Source organism: Vombatus ursinus, unplaced genomic scaffold, assembly GCF_900497805.2.
Source record: "Vombatus ursinus unplaced genomic scaffold, bare-nosed wombat genome assembly UNPS02007284.1, whole genome shotgun sequence".
Taxonomy (NCBI): domain Eukaryota; kingdom Metazoa; phylum Chordata; class Mammalia; order Diprotodontia; family Vombatidae; genus Vombatus; species Vombatus ursinus.
The window spans coordinates 1,001,568-1,022,577 of NW_020947062.1; positions in this window are offsets into that span (position 1 = coordinate 1,001,568).

The following is a 21,010-nucleotide window of genomic DNA, read 5'->3' on the forward strand; positions in this document are numbered from 1 at the left end:
AGAAAGAAAGAAAGAAAGAAAGAAAGAAAGAAAGAAAGAAAGAAAGAGAAAGAAAGAAAGGAAATGAAACATCCCATGGGTTTGAGGGTAGGGTGTGGGGAACTCATTATTTCTGCAGGTAGCCTATTTCACTTTTGGACAGTGTAGACTGCTAGGAATCTTTTCTTTACAAAAAAGCCTAAATTTAACTCTTTGTCACTTCTATCCATTGCTCCAACTTCTTGGCATAGGGTTAGGGAGTATGTTAGAAAAGTCAGAAAGCATTTTGAGTCCTTTTCTCCCAAGTCTAAGATGTAATGTGGGCCTGCATTTACGTTCTTAGGCCCTAGAGAACCACTGAGTTCTCTGTTTGAAGGATCTCTTTTTTTCTTTTTAAATTTTAATTGTTATTGATACCTTTTGTTTTTATATCACTTTAGTTTCTAAATATATCCTTCTCCCCTTTTTATACAATGAACCATCCCTTATAACAACAACAAAAAAAAGTGTGTGAGGGGGAGAAGTAGGCAGGACTGGCCACTACATAAGTTGAGTCTGACAAGTTATATCATTTTCCACATCCATTGTCCCTCAATTCTACAAAGAGAGAGGTACAATTTATCATCTCTTCTTTAGGGAAAGACTTAGAGGACCTTTTTCTTAACATTCAGCATTCAGGTTTACCTGCCAAATGAATCTAGAGAGCTCAGTTTTCACTGTAAGTATATCTATCTGTCTCTGAGCCACCAGTTTTACATGAACAATTTTTTTTGTATTTTTGGTCCAGACCTATGATTTAATTGGGGAAACTGGTGCATCAACCAATGCAAATCCAGCAATTGCTCCACAATGTGTAGGTATTAGGTAATTGCCTGCTGCTACTAAATGACCTGCCCAGCGTCCCTACACCAGTGTGTGTCAGAGGTAGGGCTTGTAATCAGGTTGCCCTGCTTTGAGGCCATCCTTCTACCATGTCTTACTGCCTCTCATAGACTCATAGAAGACTATAGCTGGAAAGAGAACTTGGAATATGGAATGTGAGAGCTAGAAGGAATTTCACCACTTAGATTGTTAAAACTAGAAGGAACCTCAGAGTCATACATAGTTTTTTTTTTTAAAGCACTTAGCACAGTCCTTGGCACACAAGTGCTTAATAAATGTTAACTGATTGATTTTTGGTCTGAAAGAGACCTTAGAAATCATCTACTCTGTGCCCCTCCTATTGTCAATGAGGACATCAAGGTTCAGAGAATGACTCACCCAAACTCATGCTGCAAATTAGTGCAGACCTAAAACCAGTCTCTGAAATACTGAACAAGCGTTCTGTGCATCTTACTAGGCTATTATTCACAAGTAGATCAGTGTGGATGACTCAGGAGGAATCCATCCTCCCTCCTGGAAGAGCAAACCACAGAGGATACCCTCCTAAATGGTGGCTCATGCATGCGCACACCCAGTAAGGATGGTGCATAAATAAGCATACTCCTAAACACGCAGTTGAGGGAGCATCATGTCTTTTGTCTGGGGCATTATTCTCAAAAACAAATTTAGTTAACACATGCAAGCTAGATTCCTGTCCTTTGACCCAAAGAGTCATCCTCGTTTGCATTAGCTTGTTATTATTAACATTTGTGTTTTGATAATACCATCCCACCACAGCTGCTTCTAGCTCTCCAAATAATCCATGATGAAAAGATGGTGGAAGAAAGGCAAGTCAGTGCTTGTCATGGTTCCTGGAACTCAATTCATGTTTTCATCATTACCTGCTGATATCACCTCTCACCCTTCTGGGTGTTCAAGGTCAGGTCCAGGGCTTCTGCTCCCTGAGTTCCCCTTTGTTCCTTGTGGAACTTTCTTCATGCAGCGGGTGCTCAGTCACTACTGTTGATTGATTGTCTGACTAAAGGTCAGATAGCAGATGGGAGAGGAAATGAAACTTCCCCCAAACTACAGCTTAAAGGGAAAAGAATCAATTGGATTATGTGGATCTAGTAATCAAATTAGTGACCCTTTTTGCTTCTCCTCCTTTTTGTGACTTGCTTTTTGATCATCTCACTAGTGATTTGTCACCCCATAAGGGGGAAGGAAAGGGAAGAGCCTGTGTTTCCTCTGTCGGGGCTGTTGATAATAACAGCCCACATTTGCATTTCACTTTGAGGTTTACAAAGCCATTTCTTCACAACAGCCCTGCGAGGTATTCTAATATTGTTCCCATTTTCCAGAGAAGAAAACTGAGGGTTCAAAGAGAAATGACTCACCGGACATCACACAGTTTTCCTGGTGCCAAGTCCAGAGATTTTCCAATTGGAATATGAATAAAACAGGTCCATATGCCTACCTGTCACATGTGCATCTTGGTACTAGTTTTGGTGGGAGATGACATTACTAACTGTTGGCCGAGCAAGTTCTGGCGTTATCTGCTCAGTGAGTTTCATTTACCCACTATTCTCAACCTTCAATTTATCCTGTAAATACCTTGTTTGTACATAGTGGTTTGCACGTTGTCTCCCGCCTCAGACTCTGAATTCCTGGAGGACTGCCATTGCCTTTCTTTGCATCCCCAGTGCTTAGCACAGTGCCTGGCACACAAGCATGATGGTTAATAAATGCTTGTTGATTTGACTTAATCGCCAGAGATGATCAAAATCTATTACTACTGCTATTAACAATAATAATATAAATAACTTACATTTTATAACACTTTAAAGTTTGCAAACACCTTATACATTCTTTCAATTGAGCCTTCCTTACAACAGTCCTGTGAAAGAAATACTTATTGGCATTTTATTATCTCCATTTTACAGCTGAGGAATGTCAAGAGAACTGTTTTAGTGCTAGAGAACTGGGCCTTGGCTCTGGTTCTATGGCTAACTTTCTGCGCATCCTTGGGCGAGTCAGGTCATTTCTTGGGTTTTATTTTGAATTTCTTTATTTGTAAAGTTAGGGGTTAGACAAGAAAGCCCCTTCAGCTCTAATGTCTATTGATGTCTACGTCTATGATAATGTCTATGATCCTAAGGTGTCTTCCATTTCTGATCTTCTACAATTCTATGAACCTGTAAATAAATGTCCTCTTCGCTTTACCTATTTGTCTGGTGAAGTAGATTTAATTTGTATCTGCTGGAATGGAAAGCACCATAACCTTCCCCAACAGAAGAGGAGTGAGTAAGGATTATTTGAACATTTGACTTACCAAGCTAGTTAGCAATGCAGAGAAATTGGGCTCTTGAGAAGGGGTGGCAAGACATTTTAAAGTTATTTATCAGTGTGCATATTACCAAACCATTATGTAAGATAGTAAGTGATAAATACCAACTTAAACAATAAGATAATAAAATAAATAATACATTAACGAGGCGTGGTGCTCAGTAGTCATACTCACTGACAGTAATGGAGCTTGGGTATATAGAGTGCTTGGCAATGGAGACTATAAAAAAACACGCATTAAACAAAGAGTGCCCATCCATGAGAGCTGATTCCTCTTGATCCTTCCTGGCTCCAATGAGTTTAGCTGGGGAAGGAGTTGAATTCACCACTTAGGGTAGATAGCCTGGGGCCAGCTCCAAAGCCTCTCCCTCCCTCCAACAAGGCTTTCCTGACAATTTTACCCCACACTGATCTTTCCTCCTTTTTTCATAGTGTTATACTACGTCTCACAGTTAACACTTTGTTACATACTATCCTGTTCTCACACCAGCTCCTGTTCCTATAATGCTTGAAGGAATGCCAAGTTTATTACTCACAGCGGTCCTGTTGTGTAGTGTGAATAAAATTTCTGTATACATTTTATAGATGAGGAAACTGAGGCTCAGTTTACCTACAGTCACAGCTAGAAAATATTGGAGCCAAGATTCATAGGATCTTATGGGTCCTCTAGTCTAACCCCTTCATTTTATAGATGGGGAGACTGAGAAGTCTAAGCTCCTGCTTCCTCATTTACACAATGAGAAGTTAAGTGACTTGCCCAAAGTCTATCTGTAGTAAATAGAAGATCTGAAAATTGAATCCAAGTTCTTTGACTCCAAATCCAGCATTATTTTCATCGTGTACTTCTGTATCCTCTATCCCAAGTTCAGTGCTTAATGGTTTATGTGGAACAATTTACCTGTTTATTCTGCTCTTTTTCAATTCTAGAATATGACACTTTTTCACTAACAAGAATTAAAGAGTATTAAAGTGGGACTTTGAAGTTACTTAATCCAATGTTTCTCATGTTATTCCATGGACAAGTGCCCATTTGTGACTAGCGTGTAGCAGATTGTAAAACTTTCAAAGGTCTTCACTTCCTAAAACCTCCTTTAAGATTTCAATATTTCAAAAGATGCATGATGCTATCCAGGTAGGTACTCAGTCCACTAATTCAGATTGCAACATTGCCATATTTTAGTAAATAGTTTAATCAGTTACTATGGTCAAAATAAATAATCCCCTGGTGCCCAGTCTTCTGGTCTCAATTACCTAGATGGATCCTTATGTGGCAGACTACTGCTTCTGGACAGCTAGGTGGCACAAAGGATAGAGCACTGGACCTGGAGTCAGAAAGACTTCAAATCCAGCCTCAGATCCTCACTAGCTGTGTGACCCTGGGGAAGTCACTTCTGTGTGATTTCTGTCTGCCTCAGTTTCTTCATCTGTAAAATGGGGGGTAATAATAGCACCTATCTCACAGGGGTATTGTGAGGCTTAAGTGAGATATTTGTAAAGCGCTTAACATAGTACTTGAGACTTAGTAGGTGCTTAATAATTATTTGCTTCCTTCCTACCTGTACCTGAAGACTTTCCATTTGATAGTGTCTGCCAAAGCTTGTGTTCCACTAGCATAGCTTTCAAGAACCCAATATCATTTCCACACCACATCAGAGGATCATAGCAGAGGTTCTTAGTGTGTACAAACATTATTTTTTAAAATGGGTTCCTCCTCTCTACATCCTGTTATGTCCATCCCAACTTACTCTGTTATAGCACGTAACACATAGAGATGGGCCTGGAGGCAGGAGCTTGGGTTTCTAAAGAAATAATCTATGCTGATTGATAAAGTGCCTTTGCACATGCTAAAGGTAGTAGTATTAAAATGTTTTATTTCAAAGTAAAATTATAATATATGCTCATAATTATTTGTATTTAAAATATATTTGTGTAGAAAGAACTTACAGTAAATAATAGTAAAATTATAAAAAATATTATTTTAAAAAATTCTTGCATCAGTTGATACATCTGACATACTTGGTCCTTCTAGTCTAAGCCTCTGCTTCCATGTTTGCATAATGGGAATAATAATACTTCCATTAACTCACCCATAGGGTTGTTGGGAGGGAAAAACCTTAGAATCTTTAAAATGCTATAGAGATATGAGTTGTTATTATTATTATTATTATTATTACAATATAAAAGAAAAAGACAGATGTAGTAGAGAGTAAGACTAATGAATAACTGAAAATCTTGTGTTTTAAGGATGCCAAATCAGTAATAGCCGCACTTTTTGATAATGCTGTTAAATATATGAGTTCAAAGGTGAATTCTGAGTCTTAAAGATTTAGTAACATGGGAGACACATTGTTTTACTAGACCATCTGCTTCATGAAGGCAGGGACTTGTTCAGTCATTCAGCCTCTTTGTGAAGCCATGGACTATTTATTGTCCATGGATTTTCTTGGCAGAGATATGGGAGTGGTTTACCATTTCCTTCTCCAGTGTGTTCCCATTTTACAGATAAGGAACTGAGGCAAATTGAGGTTAAGTGACTTGCCCAGGTTCACACAGTTAGTAAGTGTCTGAGGCGAGATTTCAATTTAGATCTTCCTGACTGTAGGTCCAGCACTCTATCCACTGAATACCTAGCTGTCCAGAAGCAGCAGTCTGCCATATAACGATCCAACTAAATAAGTGAGAGCAGAAGACTGGCTCCCAGGGGATTAATTATTTTGACCACAGTAACTGATTAAACTGTTTACTAAGATGTGGTAATTGCAACCTGAATTAGTGGAGTGAGTGTCTTAAGAATCTCGAAGGAGGTTTTAGGAAGTGAGGACCTTTGAAAGTTTTACAATCTGGTACATAATAGTCACAAGTTGACATTTGTCTGTGGAATAACATCCTGTCTAAATTTTATACCTCTACTAGTGCCCTTGTGCATGACTGCACATAGTAGGTACATATAGGTCCTTTTACCAAGGAGATACACACACACTGGGAATACAGTTCTATTGTTTGGGGTAGCAGTTCTTTATTTTGTTATGAATATGAACTAAAGAAAGAGTTCTGCCTTAGAAATGACAGTGTTGTTTTCCCTTCACCCTGGAGGAGGAGATCTTGAGCTAGCAAGAGAGAAGCAATGGAGACTATAGTGAGAGTCTAAAGATTGGGAGCTACTATATAGGAGGAGGCTGCCACTGAGTGGCCCTGGAAGCTCTGCTGCATCCTCTTCTTCCCACCCTAGCTGGATGGAACCCTCGGAGGTGAGGGGTTATGGAACTTCTCTCTGCCCAAGGACTAATACAGATAATATTTGCTTGCCCTTCCTCCACTTTTTCTCATGGGGAGAATATATGTTAAACCTAAAGCTTATGTGTTCTTCAAAATTTGTTTATGTTTCTGTTGAATTAGTAGTGAATGCCAGCTTCAGATAAAGATTGATCTGATCTTAACAACTTCTGATTTGTATGTTTCGTTATTGTGAATGAGAAGCAAGAGAGGAAGATAGTGACCAGCATGATAGGCATAGAGAAAAAGGGACAGAGATCGCAGACTCTCTGTTGGGAATTGTCAGAGATTTTCCCTAATTGGGAAGTCTGGAGCTATATGAGAGAATCTTATAGATATTATATTTTATATAATTTCCCAAAGCAGGTTAAAAAAAAAAAAGAATGTATCCAGATCCTCTAGGCAAAATGTAAGTACAATAGCAGTTACTGTCTGGTGAGGGCATAGCTGCTGTGTGAGGTCACCTTTTCTTCCCCATTGTTTCATTCCACAAATGCTCACAAATTCCCCCCCATTAACCCCCTGTAGGCAGGAACTGAGAATGATGACTAGAGAGTAGGTCAGTCTCGGTGGGAGGAGAAAGGGAATGCCTAGAAAATACTGGCAATGCCAATATTCCAAAGGTGGGGGCCAGAGGCAAGGGAATGAGAATTTCTCACAGCCATATACTTTGTGTGTGTGTGTGTGTGTGTGTGTGTATTGAATGAATGAATGATAGCACATGCATATAAATATACACAAATGGAAGGAGAAGGGAAGAGAATAAGCATTTATTTGGCACCTACTAAGCACTGTATTAAGCACTTTACAAATATCTCATGTGATCCTCACAACCATGGGAGATAGGTGCTATAATTATCCCCATTTTACAGTTGAGGAAAGTGAAGCAAGCAGTGACTTGCCCAAGTTCACACAGCTACAAAGTATCTGAAGCTGGATTGGAACTTTGACACATGGATATCCATTCATTCATGCATATGACTCTCTCTGGTATTCCCCATGGTGGCTATTCCAAGGCTTTTCTTCTCAAGATTCACACAAGCACTCCCTTCCCCTTCCCCTCTCTTCAGAAGGCATCACCTCATACTTTTATTAAGAAACTATAGGTGATTCACTGTGAACCTTCTGTTTTACTCTACTCTGTATCTCAAAACCCCTTGACACCATCCCCCATTTTTTCCTCCTTTGTTCTCTGATAAAGAGATAGTCTTCTGGCACACCAGGGCCAACCCTTTCCTTATAACATTGATTCCATCCCATCCCTTCTCCTCCTGAAGACTGCACTCATAATCATTCCTTGTTTATCTCTAGTTTTCAGTTTCTTCCCGTATATTTGCCCTTTCCTTGCTGCCTACAAATATACCTGAGTATATTTGTAATGGTGTGCTGGTAAATATTTAACAACCATCTCTCCGGGGGATGGGGGGGAATAGATATAACATACTTTTCAGCTTAAGCTAAATTATTAACATTTTCTCCTTCTTAAGTGATATAATATTTGTAAAGTGCCTAGTATAGTTCCTGGCACATAGTAGGCATTATACAAATGCTTATTTCCTCCTTTTCTCCCTTCCTCTAGACCAGGTCTTAAGACGCTTTTTAACTGTTGGATTAAAAACCATCCTTCACTTGTGTACCATACAAAAAAGAGCTGTTTGCTGACTCCTGGTCTAAATACTCAACAAAACAATCAATGAAACCCTGGTTTGTATCATTTGCCTCTATCCAAGGTGTAAAGGCTCACACTGAAAATTAAACAGTTAGAGGTAAAACTGGCTCCAGGACACTCATCTGTCCAGGTTACTTGCATCCTTAAAAAAACTTTCACTTGACCCCACCATTTCTTTAAGCTATTGTCCTTTATCTCCCTCCCCCTCTTTCATTGCCAAACTTCTCAAAAATGCTGTCTACACGATTACTTCCTCTTTCTCTCTTCTCATTTACTTCTTAACCCCTTGAAGTATAGCTTCTAGATGACTCTCAGATGTATAAACTTAGTTCTAGTTTCTCTCCTGAATTTCAGGTCTGCATCGCCAATTGCCTATTGGACATTTCCAGCAGAATGCCCTGTAGACAACTCAAGCTGAACATGCTCAAAGCAGAACTCATTACCTTTCCCTATAATACCTACCTCTCTTCTTAAAGTTTCTCTATTTACACTGAGGTCACCACCTTTCCTCCTGTCACTTAGGTTTGAAAACTTGTTGTCATTACTGCCTCTCTACTCTCTCTTAGCCCTCTAGCAGGTTGCGTTAAGTCTGCTCAACACTTCACCACCTCTCCCATCCATTTCCCCCCTTAACTCCACTTGCCCAGACCTCCCCATTGTTCTCTCTGACTCTAATCCTTTCCTTTTCTGATTCATCCCCTATCTGGTTACCAAGATGACATTCCCAAAGAAAGCACAGATGTGACCATGTGATACTGCCCCTCCCCTCCCCTGGCTCCCCATTGCATCCAAGATAAAATATAAACGCCATTGTTTGGAATTTAAAGCCCTTTACACCTGGTCCTCAGTCTACCTTTCAAGGCTTATCATATATCACTCTCCTTCACTTACTCTACATTTCAACCAAATTGGCCTTCTTGCCATTCCTCATCCTTGATATTCCACCTTCCATCTCCGATCCTTTGACCAGGCTATTTCCCCTGACCAGTATGTCCTCCTTTCTCACCTCTGCTTCTGAGAATACCCGGCTTTCTTCAAAACCCACCTTAAATGCTGTCTTCTAGGGGAGGCCTTTCTTAACCCTCCCCGGCTAGTAGTGCTCTCCTCCCACCATTACTGTGGATTTTCTTTTCAAATATTTTGTATTTACTTATATCTGTGTATATTGTTTCATCTCATAGACTATAAACTCCTCAAGGTCAGAGACTATTTCATTTTTGTCTTCGTTTCCTCAGTTTCTAGCTTAGTGCCTGGCATATAGTCATGTTGTTGTTCAGTCGTTTCAGTTATGTCTGACTCTTTGTGACCCCATTTGGGGTTTTCTTGGCAAAGTGGTTTGCCATTTCCTTCTCTAGTTTGATTTACAGATGAAGAAAGTGAGGAAAACAGAGTTAAGCAATTTGCCCAGGGTCACTTAGTAGCTATGTGACCCTGGGCTGAGGTCTGAGGTCACATTGGAACTCAAGTCTTTCTGACTTCAGACCTGGTATTCTATCCACTGGCCCACCTAGCTTCCTTGCATATATATTGTGCTAAAAAGCTTGTGGATAGATTAATATTTGTTAACTCATGCTGGTAGACAAGATGTGCTCAGAAAAAAAAAAAGGTCAAGGTTAATTCCTTATTATCAGGTTAAAAGATGAGGAATTTAGGGGCAGGTAGGTGGCGCAGTGGATAGAGCACCAGCCCTGAAGTCAGGAGAACCTGAGTTCATATCCGGCCCCAGACCAAACACTTGATACTAGCTGTGTGACCCTGGGCAAGTCACTTAACCCCAATTGCCTAAAAAAAAAAAAAAGATGAGGAACTTGTTCTAACAATGATGATAATTCCTTATGTTGTTGTTTGTCTTCATTTTGGAAGAGGACTAATGACATCATGGGGTGATGTCTTGACTCATGCATGAATTGCATTTAAATGAGGCTGTTGCATAAAGTTATCAGTCTCACTCTCTCTTCCAGAGTCATTGAAGTCGACTGGCAAGACAAAAGTTAAGATGAGTGGTGATGGCCTGGGATGCAGTGGATGAACCCGGCATCTTTGATTTTTGACCAATCTCTGAAGCTGCTTTCATAATCATTGGAACAAATTGCTCCCACCCACCCATTCCACCAGCAGAAGTCTTCACATGGTTGGTGTAGACACTCTGCTAACTCACTGACTGGTTGGAGGCCCCTCGGTTACCCCCAACCCAGTTTAGCCTGTCTGCTGAGACAGTTGTACTAGGGTGTGGCCACTGCACATGCTATAGCTTATTGGAGCCACAAGTGAGAGTTGAGTGCCAGATAGACACCAGGTGGATGAGCAGCCCTGAAAAGGGCTTGGCAAGCCCTCACACCAGAGGTGCTAGTCCTCCTTGAACACTCCATACATCCCTTCTACATACATATATAACTATGTATAACTTATTATACATGACTCATTATATGAAGTGTAAAAGTCCTCTTTGACCAATGGGATGTAAGTTCTTCTTGTCCTGGGTCCTAGTTGATACTACATTAAGGTTGATTGATTGATTTGTGGCCAGTCCATATACTCTTAAAGTTGGCCTTTCAGAGGAACCTAGATACACAGAGAAAAGAGATTTACAGAGGAGAAGGGCTATAGAGATTATCTACTAGAGAATTATATGTTCCAGGAGAAGAGGAACCACACAGCCATAGAAATAGCAGTGGTGGAGCAATGGAAAACTTCCTATATGAAGGAAGAAATTGTTGCACTAATCCTCCTGTAGAGAAAATGAACTCCTATTCCTAGGCAATACAGAAGACCACTAGAAAAAGGGAACAGTTGGGGACAGAGAAGTAATGTGGAAGAGCAAACCTGGACTTGTCAGATGGGATCTGAGCAGTTCAGAACAGAAAATGAGCCACCATGTGAATAAAAAGTTTTAACTCACTTTATGAATCATGGAGGATGAAACCTTGCTTCTATGTGAACATTGATGGTTCAAAGAGGTGTTGAGAAAGAAGTTTTACTTATTGAAAACTGGAAAAATACAAGTATGAAGATACACAGTTTTAAAGACACAAAATAAGATGGTGAATCATGTTGAGAGTTGAGAGCTGCAGGGAATTTTAATACCTCAGCAGGCACCTAGGAATGGCTAGACCAAATGACCACCAGGTTTCCAGCACCACAAACTCCTCCAAATGGCCACTTGTTAAACAACTTTTGCAAAGCTATTGCTCATCTGCTACTGGGCCCTAGCTGCCACTAAATGGATGGCACAGGGTAATACCATCAACCTTCCACTAGAGTTGCCAATTGTAAGTTGAGAGAAGCAAGATGGTAGCACTCAGACAGCCTATATTATTAAATGAAAAAGGTAGATTCAAGATCATCCTTGCCCAGGTCCTTCTGGTGTAAGTGTCCTTTATGAAACAGATTGTGACTGTATTGGAAACTGAGGCCTCTAGTCCAAGTTCTGACACCATGCTTCTTCTTTTATCCCAATGGTCTCCTGCCTGTGAAGACCTGGCTCCTAAGGAACACCATTTGTCTGTTTTATTGACAGCTTTGCCTGCTATGAAAAAGGCATATACAATTGGACTTCAGTGACCATTAATTCAGTAATGGAGGACCCCTGTGGAATCACATTGCTGGCAAGTATTCCCAGTGAGCTGAACCAGCATTTGAGAGAACCTACAGGGAAAGGGAAGATAAGGTCTGAATCTATACTGATTTGAGGGCCATGGGCCTATCATGCTCATCAGAGACATTATATGTCCTCTGCTAAACTCAATAACCAGTTTAATGTACTTACAAAAATAGCAAAAGGGGGTCAGGGTGGGAGGGGGCGATACAGGGAGTGAATGGAGTGAAGCTGTCACCAACTGGTAGGACAGTCTTTTAGCCTCATTTCCTTGTAAAATCAGAGTATTTCAGAACTCAGTTTTTTTTTTTCAGGATATTTATTTCAGAGCATTTAAGAATCTTAGAGATCATCTAGTCTAACTTCCCTGTAGATTATGAAACTGGTCCAGAGAAGATAAAAGGTTTTTCCATGGTCACACAAATAATAAGTGGCAGAAGCATGGTTAAAATCTAGGTCTTTGGATTTCACATCTAGTTCTTTCTCCACTATGCCATACCGTATCTCCGCTGTCCCAGTTTCTAACCTGGGTGCTGGGTTTTCTTTGTTTTTCTTTTCTGGATTCATCCTCAGATGTCAGTCTCTAGGCTTTTATTTCATTGAATTAGGAAAGATTCTGTTCTGGCTAGAGTGTACTCCATGGAGCATGCATACAGCTGAACTGAGTGCCCCTGGCCACTCCCAGTGACCAGGCTCACTGTCATTCAGAGCTAAAGGATGACTACATATCCCCTTACTGGCTCATTGGTTGCTGTGACAGTAGCAAGATTGGACTGCTATCAAAGAGGACTGACCAGTGAGCTAGGAATAGTGACATATTCAGCAGACCTTAAAGCAAGATTCTTAACCTTCTTAATGTCATGGGCCCCTTTGTCAATCTGATGAAACCTATGGATTCTTCCTCAGAATAATATTTTTAAATACATAAAGTAAAATATAGGATTAAAGGAAACCAGTAATACTGAAGTACAATTATCAAACCACATACTTTTTAAAAGGGGAAGGGAATACACATTCATTAAGTGCTTATTATGTGCCAGACACTGGGCTAAACACTTTATAAATGTTGTCTCATTTGATCCTCACAATGACCCTGTGAGGTAGATACTATTCATATTTTCATTTTACAATCGAGGGAGCTAAGGTAAACAGAGCTTGTGAGACTTTTTCAGGTTCACATAGCTAGATAGTATCTAAGGCTGGATTTGAACTCAGGCCTTCCTTACTACAGGCCCAGTGCTCCAACCACTGTGCCACCTGTTCAGTTATTTTCCGTCATGTCTGACTCTTTGTGATCCCATTTAGGGTTTACTTGGCAAAGATGCTGGAGTGGTTCGCCATTTCCTTCTCTGGTTCATTTGACAGATGAGAAAACCTAGGTAAACAGTGTTAAGTGACTTACCCAGGGTCACACAACTAGTGGCCTGATTTGAACTCAGGAAGATGAGCCTTCCTGACTCCAGGCCTGACACTCTATCCATTTCATCACCTAGTGTCTAATAAAAACAAGTTCACAGACCCTGGGATAAGAACCCCTGCCTTAAAAGAGAAAGGCAACTTCTGATCTCAGTCTCTCTCCATTTGCCAAATGTGTGGGGTGCTGCAAGGGTCTCTTTCTCTCTTGGGTTTCCCATGTGGTTGGGGATGGAGGACTCCTCTCCACCTCCAATAGCTCTAATGGCTGCTTCCATATGGCATTGAGTATATGTGCTGGCTCAGATCTCAAGGCAGTAGCAGTCTCTTCTGCTTTGCTTTTCATTCCATTATCATCAATGACTGAACAGCTATCACGAGAAATGGACATTGGGGGAGTGAATACCTCAAAAAGTCAAGAACTTGAGGGCAGTTACCATGGTTCTTCTCAGAAGAGATGACCACAACTCAGAGAAAGAGCCCAAGCTATGAAGCAGCTTAGAAGATATGGACCTTGAGAGTGTTGTTCAAACACCAAGGATGTTCAACAATCTTGCAAAGTATTTCACATTTTGATGTTTTAGATACATTTAGCCAGTTGTGGGCTGTGTTTGTCCATGAATGCTTATGATTTTTTTGTGTTTTAAACACTTATTTGTGTGAAGGAAATAAATAACCATCCTATTTCTAATCTACATTGTGCTTTTAGTACCTTTCTAATTTCTTTCTAGAAGGGACCCTAAATATGAGCCAAAACTAAGTGTTAAGTGATTTCCCAGGGCTTCAGGTTGGGGTTTGTCCAGAGAAAAATGAGAAGAAGAACCCTACCCCTGTCTTTAGAAGACAGGCTACCCCAGAACAAACACAATCTACGTGAGCTCAGAGTGAAGAGGTTCCTTTTAATAAAGAGACTGTAGTGCCCTGGATCAGGCCCATTCTGTTGTTACATCAGCTGAAAGGTAATTTAATTTTCACAGATAATTTAAAGATAAACCAGCAAATATTTATATAATCTTTATTTAGACTTCACTTGCTTTTTTGCAGTTACTTGATTATTCTGTGAATAATGACAAGCTTGTGATAGTTAGAAAGGAAAGATATAATATGCATTATTGGTTCATTATTGCAGCATTAGTTTATTGACTGACAATTATTAATGCATCAATTATGAAGTTTTTGTTCATGACAGGGAAGTGAGTGCCACATCAAAGAGTTAGTCATAAGATAACACATAGGTTTGCAAGCTCCAACTTAAATGTTTTGTTTGAGGAAGAGATTTTCCTTTTGTTTTTGGCATGACTAGGTTTATAAAAGAGAAAAAAAATGGGATGTACTTAAAATCATGTATACAAGCCCATGGCTCAAACCAAAACTCTAAGCTCATGTGGACTTGAGGCCCTCTCAATAATAGTATTCTTTGACTGCTGCCCCAATCCAGGATCTCCCCTAGTAACACCAGTAATTGGTTTATTTCTAGATCATTGGAAGAACAGAAAAAAAAGCCTGTTGCCCATGTGCCGGCACTCAGGTAAAGAATATATTAAATACAGGATAGGCTTCATTTAACCCAGAATAAAAATGCAAAGGCACAAAACCACTCCCCAAATAGTTGAAACAACTGTTCTTCCCTCTTCTGTGGGAATCCATCTCCTCAGAGACCTATGAAGTTCTCCAGACTTAGAGTACCACCCTGGTGTCCCTCTGTCCTTGGCTCCAAAGAAAAATCACTCAAGGTTTATAGAAAACTGATCCCTGCAATGAGCCCCACTTTCCTAGGGACCTATACAATTACTTACGGATTTATATTTTTATCCTAGTTGAAATCTCTTATCCCAGGTAGGGAAAATACTCAGGGCAGCTAAAAAGTTAAACAACCCTTTCTTTTGGCGATCTGTACCTTCTTGGGCACCTGTACACTTGTACAATCCTCTAGATTTATAGTACTCCTCTCACTTGGTTTCCCCAAAAGGGATCAATGGACAGTTCTTTTAAATAGAACTCACAGTAACAACAGAAACCAAGGTCTAGATTTGTTCCTTCCCATTGTGATCTGTCCCTTGCTGATCTTCAGTTCCAGTGCCTTCTTGGTCAGGTGTTTGTGATCACACCAGATCCCAAATCCATGCCCTACATTGTAAGAGGAGCCCAGGTTCAAAACTCTTGAGTCTTCACACCTGTCTATGGGTTGTGCGAGTAAAACACAGCTGGGAACTGTGTTATATTGCTCACACTTCTTTGCCTGCTTGCAGAAAGAGCAATAGAGAATTGATGGTTAATCTGTGGTTTTCCTAAATTCCTAGATCCAGAGTTGAGGGCTTCCTAGATCTGGGAGAGGTAGCAGAGGTATACCACCATGACAGATGCTTTATTTTGTGTTACTTTAGTGTATTGTATATAATTTTGTTGTTTTTCTTGAATCTGTGCCAAAAAGGAATCAGTGTTTGGGCGTGTCTCTCCAGTCCTATGAGGAATCAATTCATTGTGCCACGGTCACACGATCAGGCCTTAGTAAAATATGGTGTGTTAAGGAAATAAGAAAGGTTTCTGGGGGGAGGGGGCAAGACAGCTGATTTTAATTGGGTTAGAACCCACAATCATCTATATCCCCTAGATGTGGGGTATAGTCACCCAGTCAGAGGTAGAGTTCTGAGTAGAAGGTTGTCAACTCTCTTGGCACTTCCAGCATTTCTGACTAGAGGAATGGAATGCCATATCCACCAAGGTGAGTATGGGACTGGCCCAAGGACTGGTCTTTCCTGTTGAACAAGACCATAATAGTGGCAATCAATGTGACCTAGCATTTAGGCTTGTGTTAGGAATTAGAGTTCCCATATTGTTAGGGTTGAGGTGAATGAACCAGAGAAGTAAAAGTCCCCCAAAGTGTATTCAGGTCCTTCAGGATGGACCCTCTCATGCAAAGGTTACATGTTTATCTGTTCACCCACAACTTATTTCTGCTGGCAGAAAAATCCAGGTTAGAAAAGAACACAGGACAGACACAAAGGAAGCAGACTCTATTAATTAACCTGACTTGTTTGAATATTATGAATTGTGGGAGTGTTTTAATTAATTTTTTTTTGCGGGAATATTTTAGGAAGGTTTTTCTTGATCTCTTACAGATAAATTCTGCACTTTTTTTCTTTGGGGAATAAATTTGGACTTAAGAATTAGTAATCTCACTATAACTTTGTTGTTATTCTTATTTGTTTTTGCTTTTGTTTTGAGACTGGCTTTCTATTTCTCTCAGGAGTTCAGTGGCCAGTCACAGGCCTGATTTCATGGCTTTGCCCAACTCTATTTATAGCATTTATAAGGAAGGGTTTGCCCTTCCTTAGGCAGTCTGATGGCCTCCCACTCCCTCTGGGGCTCACCATATTGTTGCAGCACTTAGTTTAGATATCTAATTGACTTTTGAGCCCTATTGCCACTCACAATTCTCAAACTCAAGCAATCCACCAGCCTCAGCCTCCCCAGTAGCAGAGATCACAGGCAAGTACCATCATGCCTGTTCACATGTTTGTTAAAGAGGCATCCTAGCAAAAGACAAAAGCCCATTTTTATCCCGGGCTGTGTCATATACATGTCTTTGGAAGCTTTCTCTTTCAGTACATGCTATGGTTTCATTCCTATCCAGGGAAATAAGGCTTCTACCCCAGCCTTACATTTTTTTTTTCCTAGTACTTCTTGAGTGTGTGTGTGTGTGTGTGTGTGTTTAAATTGTGAAGCTCCTTAAAGCCAACAATCCTCTTTCCTCCTTGAACTCTTAAGCACAAAGGCAAAAGAATTAAAATTTTAACATAACAAGATTTTTTTCCACATCACTTTCCTTGGACATTTATTTAATGGGTGCATTTTGAACCATCCTCAGGTGCTACAGATCCAGCTCCTACTCCACACTTAAGTCCTATATGATTTCTCTAATCAGAAGGGTTTGGAAAGTGTTTTGCCCTTGACAGTGACCTGTATTACAATTAAAGCTTATGATGTGGGTTTCTTATTTGCCTAAGGAGACAACAAGATTTGCTATGTAATTTGAGAAGCACTTACAACCCAGCTACTCATGTTGTAAGCTGATTATAAATAAGGTTCAGCACAACTGCTTCCATCAGAATATCAGAATTCACAGTCAAATAAAGGGGACAGCCCTGATGCGTAGATGCTCGCACTGCAACTGTACATCAATCAGGTTTTGCTTAGCAACTGCTGCATATCATGTTTATTAAACACTTTCTAGTTATTACAGTGCAAGGTAGTAAAAAAATCCCCCACTAAATTTTTTCAAAATCTTTTCACACATCAACTATTTTTAAAGTTGACTTGGTGGTAAACAGGGGTCTTTTGCAGATAATGCATTTCAGGGGCTTGGCTTACTAAAACACCCCTTGTCTTGAGTGCCAGTATAATTTTTTTTGTTTTCATTTGGCAAACAAAGCAACTTGTTGTAAACTGCTGCCTTGGACTTCAGATTCCCCCCCAAACCGAAAGGAAAATCAATCTTCCTTCTTATCACTGCACACAGGAACTAATGTGCTATACCTCAGATGCTCGACTGGCCAGCTAAGGGGAGGCAGAAAATTGCTGAGGGACCTGTCTGACATAAGAACCTTGTTTTAAAAGATCAAGCCAGTTCATAAAGACTGCCAGTGCAATACTTTGTTTTGCACTTTCCTGTTGTATTTATAATGTGCTTTTGTTATTATTTAATTTTTTTATAATATTAATAGAGAGTCAATAGAGTGTAGTGCATAAAGACCTGGACTTTGTCTGAATCTGGAAAACCTGAGTTCAAGGGCTACTTCTGACACATATAGGCTGTGTGACTCTGGGCAAGTCACTTAATCTCTCAATGTAAATTGCAGAGTCAAGTGGAGGAAGTTTCCTCATAGGGTGTTCTCCACCCCAAAGAAGCCATGGGTCTCATAGAAAACAAACAAACAAAATATATATCTTATCTATCTATCTATCTATCTGTCTGTCTATCTATCTGTCTATCTTTATATACACAATGCATGTATTTGTATATGCAAACATACAAATAAGTGGGTATTTATATATGTAAGCATATGAATGTGTATATAAATGTATACATATGTGTATATACATATACACACATGTATACAAACATACATATATGTGCATAAACACATATGTATATTTTTTCAAAGTGTGGTCTAAAGATTCTGGGGTCAGGGCATCTGTGAGGTCAAAATGATTTCGTAAAAAATATCAAGATGTTCTTTGCTTATTAAAATACTTCTCCCTTTTCCAGCTACCTTTGTGAGGCTGGCTTTTCTTCATATACTTCAACCAGAACTACATATTGTAATAGATTGAATGCAGAAGCAGATATGAAATTCTACCTGTCTTCTATCAAGCCAGACATTAAAAAGATTTGCAAAAATTTGTAAAACAATGCCATTCTCATCACTAAACTTTTTTTTAAATTTGGGAAATATAATTATTTTTTGTAAAATATGTTAACATGTAATGGGTTTATTACTGTTATTTTAAATGAATTAAATATTTTCAAATATATCCATTTTCATTTCTAATATGGTAAATATTTATAGCCATAACGCACATAAACAAAAGCTCTTTGTGGTCCTCAACAATTTTTAATAATATAAATGGGTCCTGAGGCCAAAACATTTGAAAATCATTGGTGTGTATCTGTGTGTGTGTGTATATATGTACATATGTATGCGTGTGTGTGTGTGTGTGTACATCTGTATGTGTGCATACCAGAACACACTGATAGAATCTTGTAAGGTTTACAAGTTGCTTTCCCGATGATAACATTGTGCAAATAATATACCCATTAAAGACAGAAAAGAGGGTTGAGTGTTAGAGAGGTACAGTGATTTGCCCAAGGTCACACACCTAGTAAGTGCAGTCTAGCTATCTCTGTCCTATCCTTCTACTCAGCTCTGACCTCCAAGAGGAAGAGCATTTTCTGTATCTACCTCCAGGTCTTGTGCAGTTCCCTTCAGTCTCCACTTACGAAACGTTTGATGAAGGAATGAACAAAAAGGGATTCTTTTCCATTCCAGTTTTTATTACCATCCTTTTCCTTTGTTTCTCATATATCCTTCGAGATCCTTAGCACTTGCTGTCATTTCTCAGATTACAAGAATCTGGCACTATAGCGTTCATCTCACCGGGTGCCTCTGCCTGAGAGGCACCAGATTGCACCCAGGGCTTGGACAAGGCATTTGTGTGCTCTAGGCAAGACTTGAAAATTGTGCTGCCTGCATTTGAAAATCTGTCCCGTGTGTGTTACTGTCCAACCTAAAGCGTTCAGCCTTCAATGTAACGTATGTGACTTGACTTCGCTCAAAATAAATACATATATGCCAAGGAAAACAGAATTTTCTGTTACTAATAACTCCCATTTCTGTAGCAAGGACTTGCAGGACAAGCAAATTTTACAAAGGTCGGGAAGACCTCTGTGAGGCAGGCACTAGATACCTATTTAGACTTGTATTCCAAGTACTATTATTCCTATTTGAGAGATAGTATCACACAGGCTTTGGTAAGAGTAAGAACTTGAACCCAGGCCTTCAAACTCCTCGACCTGTTCTCCTTCCAATAAGCAGGCTATCTAATATACATTTATAAAAAGTTATATTCACAAGTATCTTTCACTGGGGGCCCTGGCAGGCTGTGTCTGGGTTACTGCTTGCATTGCCTCCCCTGAATCCTGGCTGTGATTATACTCGCAGTCAATCCAGCAGATCTCGTGATTCCATCCCACTAGGCCAAGTTTCCAGGGTGACAGGATATTGCTATTCCTTCCTCATGCTCTTCATGCTCCTCCCACTCTAAGACCGTCTCCCTCCTTCCCATCCCCCCAGGATGAAAACAAGTGCGTGTTGCCTCACAGACCTCCTAGGCCTCACAGGCCAATTCAGACAATGAATGACCTTCTGGAGTAGTCCCTCCCAATCTACTTGCAATGCAGGGGGAAAACAAATACTTTTTTTCCCTCTCAGCCTACTCCTGATTTGGTCTCCCAAGCCTGTTACTTCCAGCCTGGTCCCAAGCTGCCTTTTAGACAGCTACAGTAGGGATCAAGCTCTAAATGCTGGGGATGGTTTTTCTTGAAGCCTATATTTGGACCTTTGAACAAATGTTCATTATAAGCCTCTACTTACATTTCAATTACAATGAAATGGAAAGAAGGCAGGATTTACACTCAAAAGATTCAGGTTTGGATCCAGTTCTGTTATTTAGTGCGTCTAGGATGTTTGGCAAACCATTTCCCCTCTATTGACCTCAGTTTTCTCAGCTATAAAATAAGAAAGTTGGATTAAGTTAGGGGTTTTTAACCTGGTGTCTATAGATCCCCAGGGAGTCCATGGATGGGAGTCTGTGAACTTGAATGGGAAAAAAATTATGTTTTTATTTCAAAATAATTGCTTTATTTTGTAAGTATGCATTTTATTTCATGCATTTAAAAACATTCTGAGAAGGGGTCTGTAGGTTTTACCAGATTGCCAAAGTTTCCATGACACAAAAAAAGGTTAAGAACCCATGGACTAGATGTTCTCTAAGGTTCTTTTCTGCTCTAAATATGATCTTAAATGTAGATTTAACCATTGGGTAAAAGATTTCCTGGATAGCAAATATAGCCTCCCAGTATGGGCTTTATAAAGGGGAAAACAGCCATTTCTTCCAATCAAAATCTCTAGGACCAATATTTCTAGGATTCTACTATAGTTCTAAAACATAGGATTTAGAGCTACTATAAACCTTAGAGACCACCTAGTCCAATTTGTTCATTTTATATATGAGGAAACTGAGACCCAGGGTAAGGAAAAGTGGCTTGCTTTAAGGTCCTATAGCTACCAAACAGCAGGCGTGCAACTTAAGGC